A 15,216-nucleotide genomic window follows, 5' to 3' on the forward strand; every position below is an offset into this window, starting at 1 on the left:
AGGAGTTAAGGAGTTTATCCAATACCCTGTACCATTTTATGTAGACTGCTTTGGGGTTTAAGTTACTAATGGAATGTTTCTTTGCTTACAATTTCTGATGAGATTTCTCTTCTTTTAATTCAAGTCTCTGCTGATTAGAATTGGATGAAAAACATAACTGTCTAAGGTGAAGTTCTGCCTTTAAACTGTATGCTCTGTTCAAATCAGGCTTTTAAGATGCTGCCTTTCATGTAAGTCTTATTTGATTTAGAACTGTAGAATCAATCTCCTACTTTCTATTCTTTTTTCCCCCTAAACTATTTTCTTTGATTTTTCTTTAAGGCTGCTAGGCATATTATTTATCTTTGATAAATGAAAAGTAATGCACATGGGAGGGAAAAGGTTGAATTAGGTAGCAGCTTAGAGACTATGAAATGAACTCAATTTTCATGGAAAAAGACCTGTTTGTCACTGCAAATAGCTTGCTAAAGACTTTTATTAAGGATATAGCTACAGTCCTAAAGGTAAACAAAATATTAGGATGAAATGGAATGGAATTGAAAATACAGTTTATTTGACCTTACGTGGAAGTATCTCCTCCTTTCAAGAACAGAATACTGCAGGAGTTGAAGAGCTTGAAGAGTAATATTCAGGAAAATGTGAGTTTTCAGAGAACAGCAACAGTTACATGGAGAGAGGATAAGAAGCCTTTAAATTTTCCATCTGAAAAGGAGACAAGAATAGAGGACATGATAAAAATATGCAAAATTAATAACGGTCTACAGAAGGTTGCTTCTCCTGCCTATTACCTAACACAAGAACAAAATGACCATCTGTCAAACTGACAAATGGCAAATCAAAAACTGGTCAGATTATACGTTTCCAGGGAGAAGAGATCATAGAAAAAGCTGTTACTTTTTGGAGACCAAGATTTTGCTGAACTTCAAATACTAATAGTTATGGATAAGAAGAATACTGAAGAATTATATGAGGATGCATCTTGTGTATCTTGACTTACGTCAGTCTGTAAGTGCTTCAGGTGAGGGCTGAGGCTTCCAGGGAAGGCAAGGTGACAGGGAGAGAATTTGTCAGTGGAGGGATTTCTTCTACTTGGCTTTAAAGTATGTACTCTTAGACATGGTCCAGATAGTATCTGTCCTGGAAAATAGCAGTTTGCCCGAGTGTATATTTCTGTGTATGTACATAGATAGAGAATAACTTTGGAACCTAATAATAATTTCGAATATTAGTGTGTGTACTTTGTATCAGATTAATATCTAGAGACAAAGTGATGCAAAATGCTTTAAAAGTATCTTGAGTTTTGCACGTAGATGTTCTACATCTGTATTTTATACATGCTGGAGGATACAGCAGGATACTGCAATACAGAAGACAGAGATCACTAGGAAAAACTAGGAAGCAGGAAATACTGCTGTTTGTTTTTGTAGATTGTGTATCTCCCTGCACTCCCCCCACCCAGCTCCTCATTCTTCTTACCTTAGATTTCCTTTACTAAGTATATTGCAGGCAAATTATACCATCAGAATTAACTCTTCTGTGTGATTTCTAGAAACTTCTTCCTAACTTAGCTATGGAAGCCACTATTTGGATGGAAATGTTCTTCCATTTATTTATTTTTTTTAATGAAGCAGATTTTGAGAGTCTGAAGAAAGTGTCTGAGTGCACATCACCAGAAAAGCAGTATTTCAAGTTAGGTGGGTAATGTAGGGTTATAGGAATGTATAATGCTTTCATAATCATGAATTAGTGTTTGCCAGATTCTTGGATCCTGATCTGGAATCATGCGATAAAAATCTGTGGAAGTTTTACATAGTGTCACAGTCATACATTCAGTAGCTGTGCTGTTCAAGCTGGCTTTGAGAGTCCTTGTCCCCGTGCCTGTGTTGTGCTGCCAGAATTATTTATGAGTTTGCACAGTGATCTGGATCAGGGTATGGTCCAACTGAGAAACTGCCTGGCACAAAAATGATTTTTTTTTTACCTGAATTTTTATCACCCCCCCCCCTTCTTCTTCTTCTTCTTTTTTTAATCTGTCTGTCTGTCTATACACTATAAAGCAATTCACACAGTTGCGTTGCTACTATGTGGAGAGCAATACAGAGGCAGAAATAAAGCCTGGGACTAAAAAGAAATGTTTGTAAATAATTCCATTAGTTCAATCTTACCTTTTATTTAACGTTGCTCTAGTTAGATGATGTACTGCTGGTACCTGTTTCCCTGTGAACTGTGACAACTTGAACTACTCTAGTGTTCCTGAAAGCAGCTAATTATTTCTGAGGAGGTCTACTGCTTTTCTGCTACAATTCATCCTTATATCAGTTAGTTTTGAATGAGTGGCTAGCGAAGCATCACAATACCTGCAGCACAGCCACGTATAATTAGAATTCACTGCAGCTTAGTTGAAGCTTTGCCCAAGGATTGCTTTAAATTGAGAAGTTACAGTACCATGCATATACTATTCATAACTTGCTTTCACCCGTAGGCATAGGCATCATATCAGTGAAGTTGCTGGAGGAGGAGGAGTAAAGTATTTTTAGTGCCCTCTTCTGAAGATCATGTTGACTATTTAAAATATTGAGATGTACTGCTGGGGATCCATGGCATAATCTCTGTGTTGTAAGGACTCGTTTTAATTGTAAGCATCACCATTATGAAATGAGTTGAGCAAACTACTCTTTATTCAGTCTGATGCCTGCCATACTTATGTGCAAATGAGTGTTTAGTGTGTGAAAAAAATGGAATCTGAAATTTCTCCTTGTTTTTCTTGAGAACTAGTTGCCTGGATAAGCAAATGGAATTAGATGACCACATTTTCAGATGTGCTTAAGTGGAAGGGGAAATCATGAGAGTGTCAAAGAAAGGGGATTAGGTCACAGGTCTTGCAGCAGCATGGAGGTTTGGTCCTATGTACAGTTTTAGAGCATTAACCCTATTTGGATGATTTCATACACATGTTCTTAAAAAAAACCAACCACCAAACATGCATTTCTTAAAGAGTGTTTTTAAGCAACTCTAAAATGCTTTTCTCTTTCATTTGTGTGTGCAAATTAACAGATTTTGGAGCAAGTGTTCTGAACTGGAAGCTGCTCATACAAATTTCAGAGGAGAGGAAAAGAGTTGGTTTTGCAGAAAACTGTGATGCTGTTTCTATTCCATGAACAATTTCATTGGCATATATGCTATTATCTGTGAATGTGACATAATACTTTGTCTTCTTTTATAGGCAAACACCATAGGTTTTGCAATGCAAACAGAACACACATCGAGCACTTGATATTGTCAGTTTGAAATGCTACAATAAGAAATGTAATTGGATAAAATAAAATGGCTGGATTTTGTTACAATGTTGGGAAAAAAATTACAGATGAGAATTCCTCTAAATCAATTAGCTCCGAATTTCCGGTGAACTACATTTCATAAAAGAAACAGACGTATGTATGGAAATAGCCTACTTAATTCCTCTGTTGTTTGCATGATTAGGAATAAGTTAGTAGGGGGGACTATTTATTTTAAATGAGAAACAACATTTCCTTAGCCCCCCACAGAATAGTGTAATTTACAGAAATTCTTCACAGGCTTTTATTGGTCCCAGCTGTGAACCAAAAGACTAGTTACATGCTTTCAATATTATTTCAGCAATTCAGCAGAGGGGGAGAGCTCTAACACTGGCATCTCTTCTTTACTCTCCTGTTGTCCCACCTAACATTAACTCAGTACTGCACCATAACTACAAGGCAAAGGGCTATGTTTTCATGATAATAGAAAAAATATTGCAGTGGAACCACAAACCAAAAATGATAGGGCTGATACCCTTAATGTTTCAGCGCCAACCAAAAGCTGCCACTATGCAATTCTACCTGTATGAGATGGGATCATGCAATGTCTTCTAGCAGGACTGTAACTTTGGACTGAAACTTCGGAGAAACAAGGACTCCAGAAGCATTTCTACTGTCGTGTTGCACATGATATCAGAGCCACTGAACCCCCTTCACCACTCTCTTCGTTTGTCACCATAGCAATATACAGCCATACCACTGAGTTTAACATCAGGTATAGCTGTTGAAAACATAAATGCCTGCCTAATTTTGGCAATATCATAGCTTATATAAAATAGAAAAGTTTAAAAACTTTTTGCACACTTAGTCTTAAGAAGATCAGTGCCAGACTTTTTAACCTTCTGTTAAGCATTTACATAGTATGAAAGCAGCTTTATTTCAGCTGCAGAAATCCAAACTTCAAATTTCTTTACATCTCCCTAGTCTTTATTCAGCAATATATGTATTATTAACTTGAAGTTTCAGACAGCAGTTTGGCATCTGAAGCATCAGCTGAGCTCTGGCTTGCTCAAGTGTTGATGATAGTTGCTGCTATTGCAGACATTTGCTGCTAGGCTGCTAGTATTGCAGATAAACAACAATTTGGAATTAAGCCAGTGCATGTTTTGGTGTATATCTATACTTACACAGGTAAAATACATTTATAATAAATACATAGAAAAGATACACAGATACATATTTTTATATGTTTGTGTGTATGTATATAATATATGTGTCTGTATATATGTAAATATACTTGATGGCTGGCTAGAGATTTCACTCCTCCATCTTAGAGAACTTCCTTTCTCTTCTTCACCCAGGTAAGGATTTTCTGTTGCATCAAAGACTTAGTATAAAATGATAAAGTATCGCTTAAGCTATTGTTGTACAGATCAGTTACAGTGATCAGCGGGACTGGATAAAGACTGTTCCAGTCCTTTGGTTATTGGTAACTTGCTCAGGCATGAAAGAGTGACTGGTAAAATTGCAGTTGGCTCTTGCACTCACGGCTAAAGCTCAGCTCTCATGGTTTGTGCTTTTGCCTGTGATTGCCTCCATCAGGAGGCTACTCCATCCCGTTCAGCCGCTTCACAGTTTCAAATCCAAAGATCTTCACTTTTATTCACCCAGTGCAGGGCTTGTCCTCCTCTTTCCTCCTCCCCTCCATCCTCACTGTAAGGGATGATATCCCTTTGGCAGCAAGATTTGGTTAAAGACTGAGTAAAGGTATTTTCATTTGATTCATTTTGCTTTAAGTGGGCCAATAAAGATGCTCTTTGAAATTCTATGCTCATATAAATCTTTAGAGCAAAAAGTGAGTTTGATTCAGTGACGTTAGGAACATTTGATTTTTCTTTATGAAAATAATAATTTTCCATAGGAAACAATAACTAAGCCTGCCAGTACCGTATTTCGCTTAGTTTGAATCATTTGAAGTTAATCTGTATGCAGGAATATGGGTGAGTTGCAATATACAAAGAAGTCTTTGTATTTATGGCAATAGCTTTGTGTAGGGCAGGATGAGGTGTTTTAATTCACTTCTGTTATAGGATTCAGAAGTTTCTAGCTGCAGAGAATTTATAGTGCTCTACCTTGTGGTTAAACTTACTTAGGTTAGTTTCACTGAGATAGAGGAAAAGCAAGCAGAATATGCCTTGGGGGGGGGGGGGAAAGTGTCACAGATGTATACTAGATTTATAAGGACATGCACAGACATTAACTGGATTTCTTCATAGACTCGAAATTAATCAAATCGATTTGCCAGATATCTGTTTGCCAGATATTACTGAGATTCACACAGCTTTATTAATCTAGTAGAATAATAAAATATATCCATTAAATAATTTATTTTTACTATGTCAGCATATCACAAAAATAATTATTAATTTACTAGCACTTAATTATGTTTTACTTCTGTTGCCTCTACTGGTTCTCACCGAGTATCTTATAACCACACGGCAACCTTGCCTTTTGTAAAATCTGTCTGTTCAAACTGCTTTGACTACAGCACCGTTAGTTTTGTCAATTGCAAGGAATCACTGCAGCCAAGATGAAGTTTTATTAGGAATTGGAAGCAGGTCTGAATTTCTTTTTGTGCATTCATTAGAATATTTTCTAAATCTTATTAATAATCCCCTGCTTCCTTTGGACAAGAAGGTGTAACTCTTCCTTTGGATAACTGTTTTCAGAAGTCTTCCTCTACTTCAAGGGCTTGGTTTACTGTATGATGTGAATTAAATTTCGAAGGGCTTCAAAATGATGGTGATGTATATTTCTAAAATTAATATTTAATCTTTGCGCAGTACTTCTGTTCCACGTACTGAAGTATTTTTCCCCGTTTTTCACATGGGTTACATCTGAGCCATTGCTTGTGTGGGTATATGACTGCAGTTTATTGTAGTCTGGTAATAAAGTGGTTTATCAGATACTCGTAATTAATTTCCAGCTTCAGAATGGGACAACTGTGATGCTCTCCTTGATAATCTTTTTTGGAAAACATTATCTCTCACTGTGCCTAAAAAGCGTAATACAGGTAGGAGCCTGCATCCTGTTAATGTTTTTAGGTGTAAAACTGCTTTACAAAACTGTATCCCAGGTTCCTGGCTGAGAACTGCTTGGAGTAAGTCCATATGGTGCCACAGAGTCCGGTGGCGGTGGTCTCCGGACAAGCACCTGTATTGCAGTACCGTTCAGAGGCACTAGCCAGAACAGGCAGTCGGGGTGGCTCCATTGCTGGCCTTGCTGCCATAATAATTTGTTCGTGGGATATGTTACCATTCTCATGCAGCTGTACTGATTTTGGTTCAGGACCTTAAGTGACTCATGCTGAATGACTCTGTACCACATCCATTTCTCAGGCTAGCCATGTCCTGAACCTTATTTTCAAAAGGGCCAGATTTTCAATTATTTTTAAGGTTAATAAAGATATAAATAGCTCTAGCTGAGATTTACAGAACAGTGCTAGCCAGACCGATATCCTTGTTGTTGGTCCGAAGGAGTCTTGTTTATAAATATCTATAATTTTTCAATGGAAAGTAATTTCTGGTTTTGTTTTTCACTAAAATATTTTTTTTCTTTGAAAAAAGAATGCGAAATAAACAGGAAAAATTTCAATGCAAAAAAGTTTCTAATATTTCATTAAAAAGTGAAATTTTTCCATATTCTTTTGTATTTTAAGGTGAAATACAGTGTTTGCAGAATACCGATATACAGTAAGACTAATTTTCTTTGAAATTACAGAGTCATCTGATGAACATTTGATCCAAGTGAGCACAATTTACAGGGAAATTTAGAGTGGTATAGGTTTGTGTTTGAACTCATGTATACATACATATACATTTGTATGGGGAGAAATAATTTAAAAGTCAAGGTTTTAAATCTTTCATAGTCTTCTGAATTGTATTTATTTTATTTCAGCTACGCAAGCAGCGTGTCTTACACACAATATAATGAATGCTATTTGCATGAAAAGATCCCCAACAGATCATTCCTCTCCTACTTATAATTGTGGCTGTTGGTATGAAACGTAAAATAGCATACAGTATATTTTATCTTGTATTTTCAACTAATATATGAAGAGTAATCAGTTGGTGTATTCTCCACAACAGAAGCGAAAACCGAGCCCTTAAAGAAATCTTTCTTTCTCCTCCTTTGATCGTAAACAGTGACTAGGACATGAGTAGAAACTGAGGTTCCCTGGAATGACATGATAACTGTGCAGCAGGTGGCAGTGAGACGTGCATGTAGTCTGCATCATCTTAGAAAGGTACTGTCGAGAAGTGCTTAATATTCATTAGACGTTCTCTGGTTCAGCCTCCCGTAGTCTGTTGTGGGATACAGTGGAAGCAAAGAAAGCATCTATTTTCACTTGCAAGTTGTAACACTGTTTTTGATGCGTTAAAGCAATGATCCTTCAATCTGCTGCCCTTGATAGTGGCTCCAAAACAATACCTGCTGTGCAGCAGGAGGGGGAAGCTGTGCAGTGCATTTCATTGATAGTAGACTAACAATGAACTATGATGTCTGTTGTGCATGTTATATTATTCATTTACGTGTTCTTGCTGTATTGTCTTTTTTATGGATTTGGAATCACACATATTACTGAGAGTATAATCAGCATGACAAGCAGACCTTTATTTTTTTTTTTTTTTTTTTTCTCCCCTCCAGGATAATCCCCTCTGCTTGTATTTCCACAGCCTTTTTATCCCATCTTCAAAGCTTCATATTCAAGCTAATGTCCTTCTGGGCAACGGTGTCTGGGTAGCTCTCTTTTTAATCAGCCTGTCAGAGCCACTCTGTAATCAGGCTGAGGCGTACTTATTGATCAGTTGATCTTTCCTCACTTTCCAAAGCTTGCCACTCCTGCAGCCTTTTCACTATGCGCAGAACCCTATGCAGGCGTAAAATAACTCAGTGAATGCATCTCAGCATCTTTAGATGGTAAGATTATTTTGTTGTTCTTGGTATTCCTAGCGGTGTGCATACTCCCTGTTCTGCCCACTGAATATGCCAGGCAGCATAGCTTCCCCTGCCTCCTCTGGGAGGTTGTCTCACACTTAAAATTTCTCTGGTTTGGCAGTTAGTCTGCTTCCTGGACTAAACTGCTGCTTTTGAATTTGACCCCGTGTTTATTGGTTACGTGAACTGGTATTTACACCCTACCTCTTCATCATGTTTTGTTTTCATTAGTGGTCTTTTATTGTGTGTAATTATAAGTTGCATTGTAATGGCTTTATCTCATGCATAATAGCTAGACCTGGCTCATTTTGTGGTTGAGCGGGAGGGCTCTCTGTAGTATAGAAAATGAGTGTCCTAACCACAGCTACTGTCTTATGCATTTTCTCACTGTCTTGCATTTTTATTTCTTTACCTTTCTCTGCAGAGGTTTGACTAGAACAAGAAGATATCATATATGACTACTCTAACCAAGCTCAAATGAGAAGCAGAGACATGTTCCGATTCCTGCAATAATCAAGAAAGTTTATTTCCTAGAGGGGGATGCTCTTTATTGGTATGCCTGGTGGTGGTGGTGGTGTTTTTTCCCCTGACCGAGAGGTCATAGCTACTGCTGCCATCAAGCTGTTCTTTTGAAGGGATGCCTCTGCTTGGCTTTTTGCCCGTGCCCCTTCATTCCTCTAGCTACAGTGGGGAAAATATCAGCAGCAAGCATCTCACTGCTTTCATCCTAGCTCTCTGAGCAACTTGGCTGAGGTTCCAGGCCTTGCGCTGCTCAGAGGATTAAGATCCGTAATAGTGGATATAGCCAAATTTCTCTTACATAATTTCCTCTTTTTTGTTATGCTTCACACAGAGCTTTGTTCCAGTCTAGTAGCCTATGGCAATAAGCTGGAGAGTGAGACTGAGGCTGATGAAATGCAGAGGACAGAATGAAAATGCATGAAAAATTCTGATGACGAATATATGGGGAAGTCAATTTAATTTCTTATCCAAGGTGTGTATAAAATGCAGCAGCAGTGCTAGATATTTGAGTCAGTTATATATTCTTGTAAGTATTGAAGATGCTTCACTCTTTTTGGAGAGTCTCCCTCTACAAGGAGAAGTCGTTTAAGAGTAACTGCACAGCTCTGCAGTAGCGGGATTTGGGGAAGGTTACTAAACTTTAGGCCATCGTGTCATGCAAGGCTTGTCTCATCTATTTACTATGATGGGATTTTTTTTTTTTAATCAGGCTTTTAAAATAGAAAAAAACATAAGAGGAGGGAGACCTATATTCCCAACACCAGAAATTCAAAATTCACCAGGTGAATCTCATCCTTTTCCACGCCAGAACAACGTGTCACCTAAGAGCTTTAAGTTACTGTTTAAAAAAAAAAAAAAAGAAAGAAAAGAAAACAAAAAACAAACCAAGTGATCAATCAATAAAAAAGCACCACTGACAAAGGATTTCAGTTCATTTTATTGTCTTCTCTTTTCTGGAGCCTAACAGTACACCAGGGCTACATTTTTAGGCTTTCTTTTCCCCAAGTATTGGAACTTGAGAAATGAAATTTAAGTGTCTCTCATAATTATCTAACTCAAACAGCTTAATGAAAGCAATAAATACTTTGACGTTTTAAATTGTAGAGCTGGCTGCATGAAAAAAATACAACGCAAAGGCTTTAACTGAACGAGGAACAACTGTAAAGTAACAAACTGAAGAACTCTTCAAAATAATTTAATGTGAAATTGCTTTCTTTAAACAAGCATAAATTACTCTTCTGAGGTAGAAAAAGCACACTGTTATACACTTGCAGGAATGGTAAAAAGTAAACAATATTGAACCCAGGGAAAAAGACTCGGCTCTTTAGTCTGCTGCACGCGCGTATGTTCCAGAAACGTAACACTGTTCTTGTCACATGCTGCTGCTGTGAGATTCGGGGGAAGCTGTAGCATGAAAAGGTAAAATGAGGTAGTTGTACCCAGTAAGTACAATAACACCATGCTATAAAGGGAGGCTTTGAAAGCCTTGTGTTTGCCTGCTATTCTCAAACAACAGAAGTTGATTTAACGATGGTCCTGTTTATATACTTTTTCCTGCTTTTCTGCCAGACTGCAGTCAGCTCTAACAAACTGCTGTCCTGGGAAGGAGGGATCCCACCTCCAGCCACACGTGTCTTTTTGACACTCTTTAAAAAAACAGCCTTTCCATAGTAATGTCCAATTAAACTTTCTACAGTGTTTAGTTTTTTTCACTTGTCTAATGGATATGACTATAGCATTTTAATTTGGGGGGAAAAAAAGTATGCTTGTTGTAACAGCACAAGGGGAACAGTTCCAATGAAAGAATATTTTGCTTTCAGAAAACATTTCCCTTTTCTCTTTCTCTGTCTCCCTACTCTTTCACCTAATTGTATGAAAGGTTGTTAAGCTTTAAAAGGTGCGAAGCATCCTCAGTTCACATTAACTTCAGCAACTTCGGTGTTTTCAGCATCTCAGAAAAATGCGGCAGTGTTACAACTGCTGTTAGTACCTTGCGCTATTAGGTAATCCCTCGGTAGTGTGTTGGATAGATTTTGCTCTGTGTGTATCCATGCATCACTATGGTACTACAGGTCTCCACTCATTTATTTTAGGTTTAGCTTTTTGTAAGTTAACTGGGCTTTTTAATGTCTAGTTTTGAATAGATAATTTAGATTATATCAGATTTCTTTTGAAAATGTGGCTGTGTTACCAGAACTGACTGAAAAATTTTGCTGAAAAAAGCAAAATTTAAGTATTTTATGTGGAAAATCGTAGACATAATTGGACAACTTAAAGTAACAATTGGAGAAACTTTTCAAAATAACATTTTTAGTTTCAATTTCCTCTTGACTTTTGTGAGCCCAGGTTTTCCTGTAGGCAGTTACGTATCGCCCCAGTCATTTTGCACTAACTAGGTGCATAATGTTTCTGTTCATTCTTTTAGCTTCTTGACCTCCTATTTTATATCTGATAGCTTGTTTTGCCTCTTTGGGCAGAGGAAACAGGCTGCTTTTCCTGGAATCGAGAACCTTTTTGAGAGGTTCTTCCTGATCTTGAGAGTTATGATATAGCCTTTCCTTTGAACTTTGTTCTGCGGTGATTCTGCAAAGTGTGAGGCAGTAATTGATTTTTTTCCCAGCCTGGCTACTACTCCTCTCTTCTTTCCTCCCAGTTTTTCATGATGAAGAAAAAGACACGGAAAATCACTTTTTTTTTCCCTCAGAAAAGAGGGGAAAAAAGAGCTAGTATTCTTATAACTCTGCCAGTTCAGGCTGTAACATTTACCCATCCATGCTTATGGCCTGTCAGGAAGCCAGCGTAAATGGGCTGAGAGACATCAGGATACTGCTCCTAAGAGGAAGTATTCTTTCTTGAAGCATTTTAAGAAGTGTGTTTAATAGCTCTGACAAAGTACCACTTAATAGATTTTTAAAAGTTTAAGGAAACAAAAAGATGTAGTAAGTAATGATTTTAATATATAAAAAAATCAAATTTATTGAAAAGTCAAAATCTTATATCAAGCATCTCTGAAACAGGATCAACAGAATCATTACTTGCAGTGCCTTATTGGAAGAGGAGACATTGTGATTAATGTTGCTGTTAAGATAAAACAGAGACTTTTCTTTTGTTCCCTTGGACTGTTGAAATGGTTGATTGTTTGAAAACTGGTCGGAATTTATAGTCCTTCAAAGCATACCATTATAAACAGTTTAGCAGAGTAAAATCATTGTCTTCTAATGATTAGTTCAAGCTCAAAAAGGCTCTGTGCGTGTGTGCGTGTCCAACAGCACATGTACATTGTGTGTGTGCCGAGTCTTCGACTTTCAATTTCATGCGAGTTAAGGGCACTAAGTGAAACCACTGGAACTCAGTGAGTTTTGTAAGAAAATTCTTATACCCCCTACTTTTGGGGCCCTTCATGAATTCATTAACTTACTATTCTCTGACTACGTGAGGAAAGGTTGTTGCCTACATGTATTTCCACAAATAGCGATATCCCCGTGACCAGCTGGTTCTGTGCTTTTTGAAACTTGCGGAAATTTCTAGCTTGCTTTCTTTAAGTGGAAAGCTTAACACTAAAAAAACTTTTCTAGAAGAGCAGGATGGAAAAATGCTTCTCTACTGTTCTTCTCTCCTTGTTCTTTGAAATTCAAGAGCTTTGAGACAGATGTGTGCTGGTAAATAATTCAGGAGTAACTTGTGTATTTGTTATTGCTATAATAATCATCTGTTCTGTCTTTGTGTATTCCCTATCTTATTCTAGTATGTTCTACGTAAGTAACTTTCATAGCTTGAGGTGCAAGCTGTTCGGCACAGTTCAGTGCTATCCAGTGCGGTTTCGGTATTTGAACTGGAAAACTTGTAAAATCTGTTGTAACAGTGTGGTATTTTCTTCTGTATAAAACAGAGAGCCTTCTATTAGTCTTTCTAAAAATTTTGCTCTGGGGTTTAAATTACATACCTTTTCTGAGATTTTGTGAAGCACTATTTTTCACTGTCCTGTCTTTGTGCAGTGGAAAATATCTAGCAGTAACTGTCTGTGTGAAGATGCCAGTAAGGAGATGTGATGAGAAAGGTAAAGTAGAATATGCTTTTTGTATTTTCAGTATTTTAGAAATTTGGTTCTTGTTAATCTTTGTAGTTACTATGAGGCAGAAGATGATGTATTATTTAAACACATTGATAGTTCTGGTGGATTTTATGCTGTAATACTCTGCCTTGCAGAACTTGCACTGCATATGTACCAGAAGCTTATCTGCTTTTATGAATCTTTCTGTTTCTCCATCTGCCCACTTCTGCGTTTTGGCAAATGAACAGGCTTATTTTGTGGTTTTAGTATTTGGATGAAAAACTACTGGCTAGGGATTCATTACAGAAGACTAATTCTTACCTAAGATGAATTGGTCTCAACTCATGTTAATGATTATCTTAAAATATGTCAAAGATCTGTGATAGTTCATTAAGTACTTGTTATGTTAATCTTCATTATGACCTTTTGCTGAGACTTGAGGTATGACTACAGAAATGAAATTCAGGAAATTGCTATTATGATAAAATTACTGCAGTAGACCTTTAGGGGCCAAATTCCAAATAACTTTGAATCAAGTGTGTTTTACTTTTCAAAATGCATCTGAAAAACTGTTTTTGAACACTTCTGGATCTGAAAGGATCCTACCTGAAAAGGGAGGTAAAAATGGAAAGCTATTTGAATTTGTTTGGGTTTTGGATGGTGGGAGTGGTTTCAAGTTGTAGTAACAGATACGTCTCAAAGTTACCTCTGGTTATAAAATATAAATAAATCAATTTAAAAATCTGGGTTTCAAAAGAAATAAATACTATTGATATTTAGAATTTTTCCAGGCTCTGGTCAGAGAAGTTCATGGCCAAGGCCCAACTTTGTGCACTGAGATTACATTAGTGTGAATCACTCACTCAGATTGTCAGCTCCTCACCTGCCATTGCTCTAGTTAGCTGCAGGTCAGTATGTTCTTTTATCTCCTGCATTACAGGAAGGAGCCACAGAGTGTTTGATTTGCTTTTATTGGAAGGTTTATGTATTTGAAGATCTGTTTATCTTTAGCTACATTTGTTCAAAAGGTATGGCTATCTGCAGCTCCTTAAAAGGTAGGTCTGATGAAGTCAAATAACATTGTCTTTTCTTGATTTGGTTCCAGTTTCAGAGATTATTAGATTTCAGAGTTTAAGAGCTGGAGTCTATATGTGTTACCCTTATACTACTGCTAACAATAGTTAATATTATACTGCGGCAGGACCCCAGGCCCCATTCAGGTCCTCTAATACTGTGTTGGTTGCAGTTAAAGATTAAATATTTCCAAGATCTCCCATGGAAAAAAATACAGAACCAATTTTAGATATTGATTGTTAATTTACTTATGATATGCTTCAGCACATTCCCAGGCCTGCCTTAGAGAGTTGTGTCTTGGGCTGGAATCTGTTGCCAAACACAAATTTCTTCTCAGGCTATCTCACCACACTTTGTTTCAAACCTCCCAACATTTTTTCTAAGCAGGTTTTCAGAAAGTCATCAAGAAAATGAGTGAAAGATGTAAGACGGTCATTAGCTGTTACAGTATCTATGAAGATATTGTAAACTCCATTAAGTGTCCTGCATAAAGCAGATTTATAATGAATGTAGACCATTTTTAACCAAGTGAATCATTCTGGATTTTTAGCTAGTGAATCATTCAGTTGTTCAATGAATCATTCAAATAATGAAGGCAAAAAATGTCTTCATTATTTGCTCAGTAGTTCAGGCACATTTGCGTAGTGAAGTTGGTGGTTTGTAACGCTTTTTACTTTTGCTCATTTTATTGTGGACTTCTGTTCACCATTTAAACAGATACCCAATTGTGCTAAACTTCATGAAACATTTTCTGATCTTTCAGTTGCTTTTATGAATACCCAGCAGTCATCCTAATATTTGAAAATAATGAATAGTATGACCCTAGGAATTATAGCAAACCAAGCTCAGGGCTTTTATGTGGGGCAAAAAAACACCCTGTGTTTGATTTCCTTTCTTTTCTTGTTTGAGGACTGAGGCTCAGAGCTCTGTGTCTGGCAGCTGCTAACTACTGTTTTTGTAGAAGGCAGGTTCATGACTCGGAGTCCTCCTGGCTTCCTCACAGGCCCAGGGGACAGGGGTAGTGTGTTGTAGCTGCTGGTTTTGAATGAAGTGTACGGCCTTACGCTCCTCATCCTCGCTGAATGCTGCTTTGCCTTCTGGCAGGCTGTCATGTAGAGAGGAAGATGTGCAGTCAGTCGTTTGCTCTTTGCTTTTTCTCTCCTCTGCTTGCCACATGCTGTGGGAAGTAGTACCTGCAGTTCAGAGTCTACTTTTCTTTCCCCAGAAGTCAATAACTACTTAAAGCATTTTGGAAAAAGTCTGCAGTTTTCCTCATCGGGGCACTTTTGGCTAATT

At 37.4% G+C, this 15,216-nt stretch overlaps 1 long non-coding RNA gene across 1 annotated transcript; it reads left to right on the forward strand.

Moving 5' to 3' along the window:
- Positions 1–7,016: 7,016 nt before the first annotated feature.
- On the forward strand, positions 7,017–9,230 carry LOC135324348 (uncharacterized). The gene is made up of 4 exons (XR_010385708.1): positions 7,017–7,581; positions 7,983–8,255; positions 8,698–8,826; positions 9,127–9,230. It is a non-coding gene; the product is annotated as an uncharacterized LOC135324348 (long non-coding RNA).
- Positions 9,231–15,216: the final 5,986 nt, after the last annotated feature.

The sequence above is a fragment of the Dromaius novaehollandiae genome, chromosome W (assembly GCF_036370855.1).
Source record: "Dromaius novaehollandiae isolate bDroNov1 chromosome W, bDroNov1.hap1, whole genome shotgun sequence".
Taxonomy (NCBI): domain Eukaryota; kingdom Metazoa; phylum Chordata; class Aves; order Casuariiformes; family Dromaiidae; genus Dromaius; species Dromaius novaehollandiae.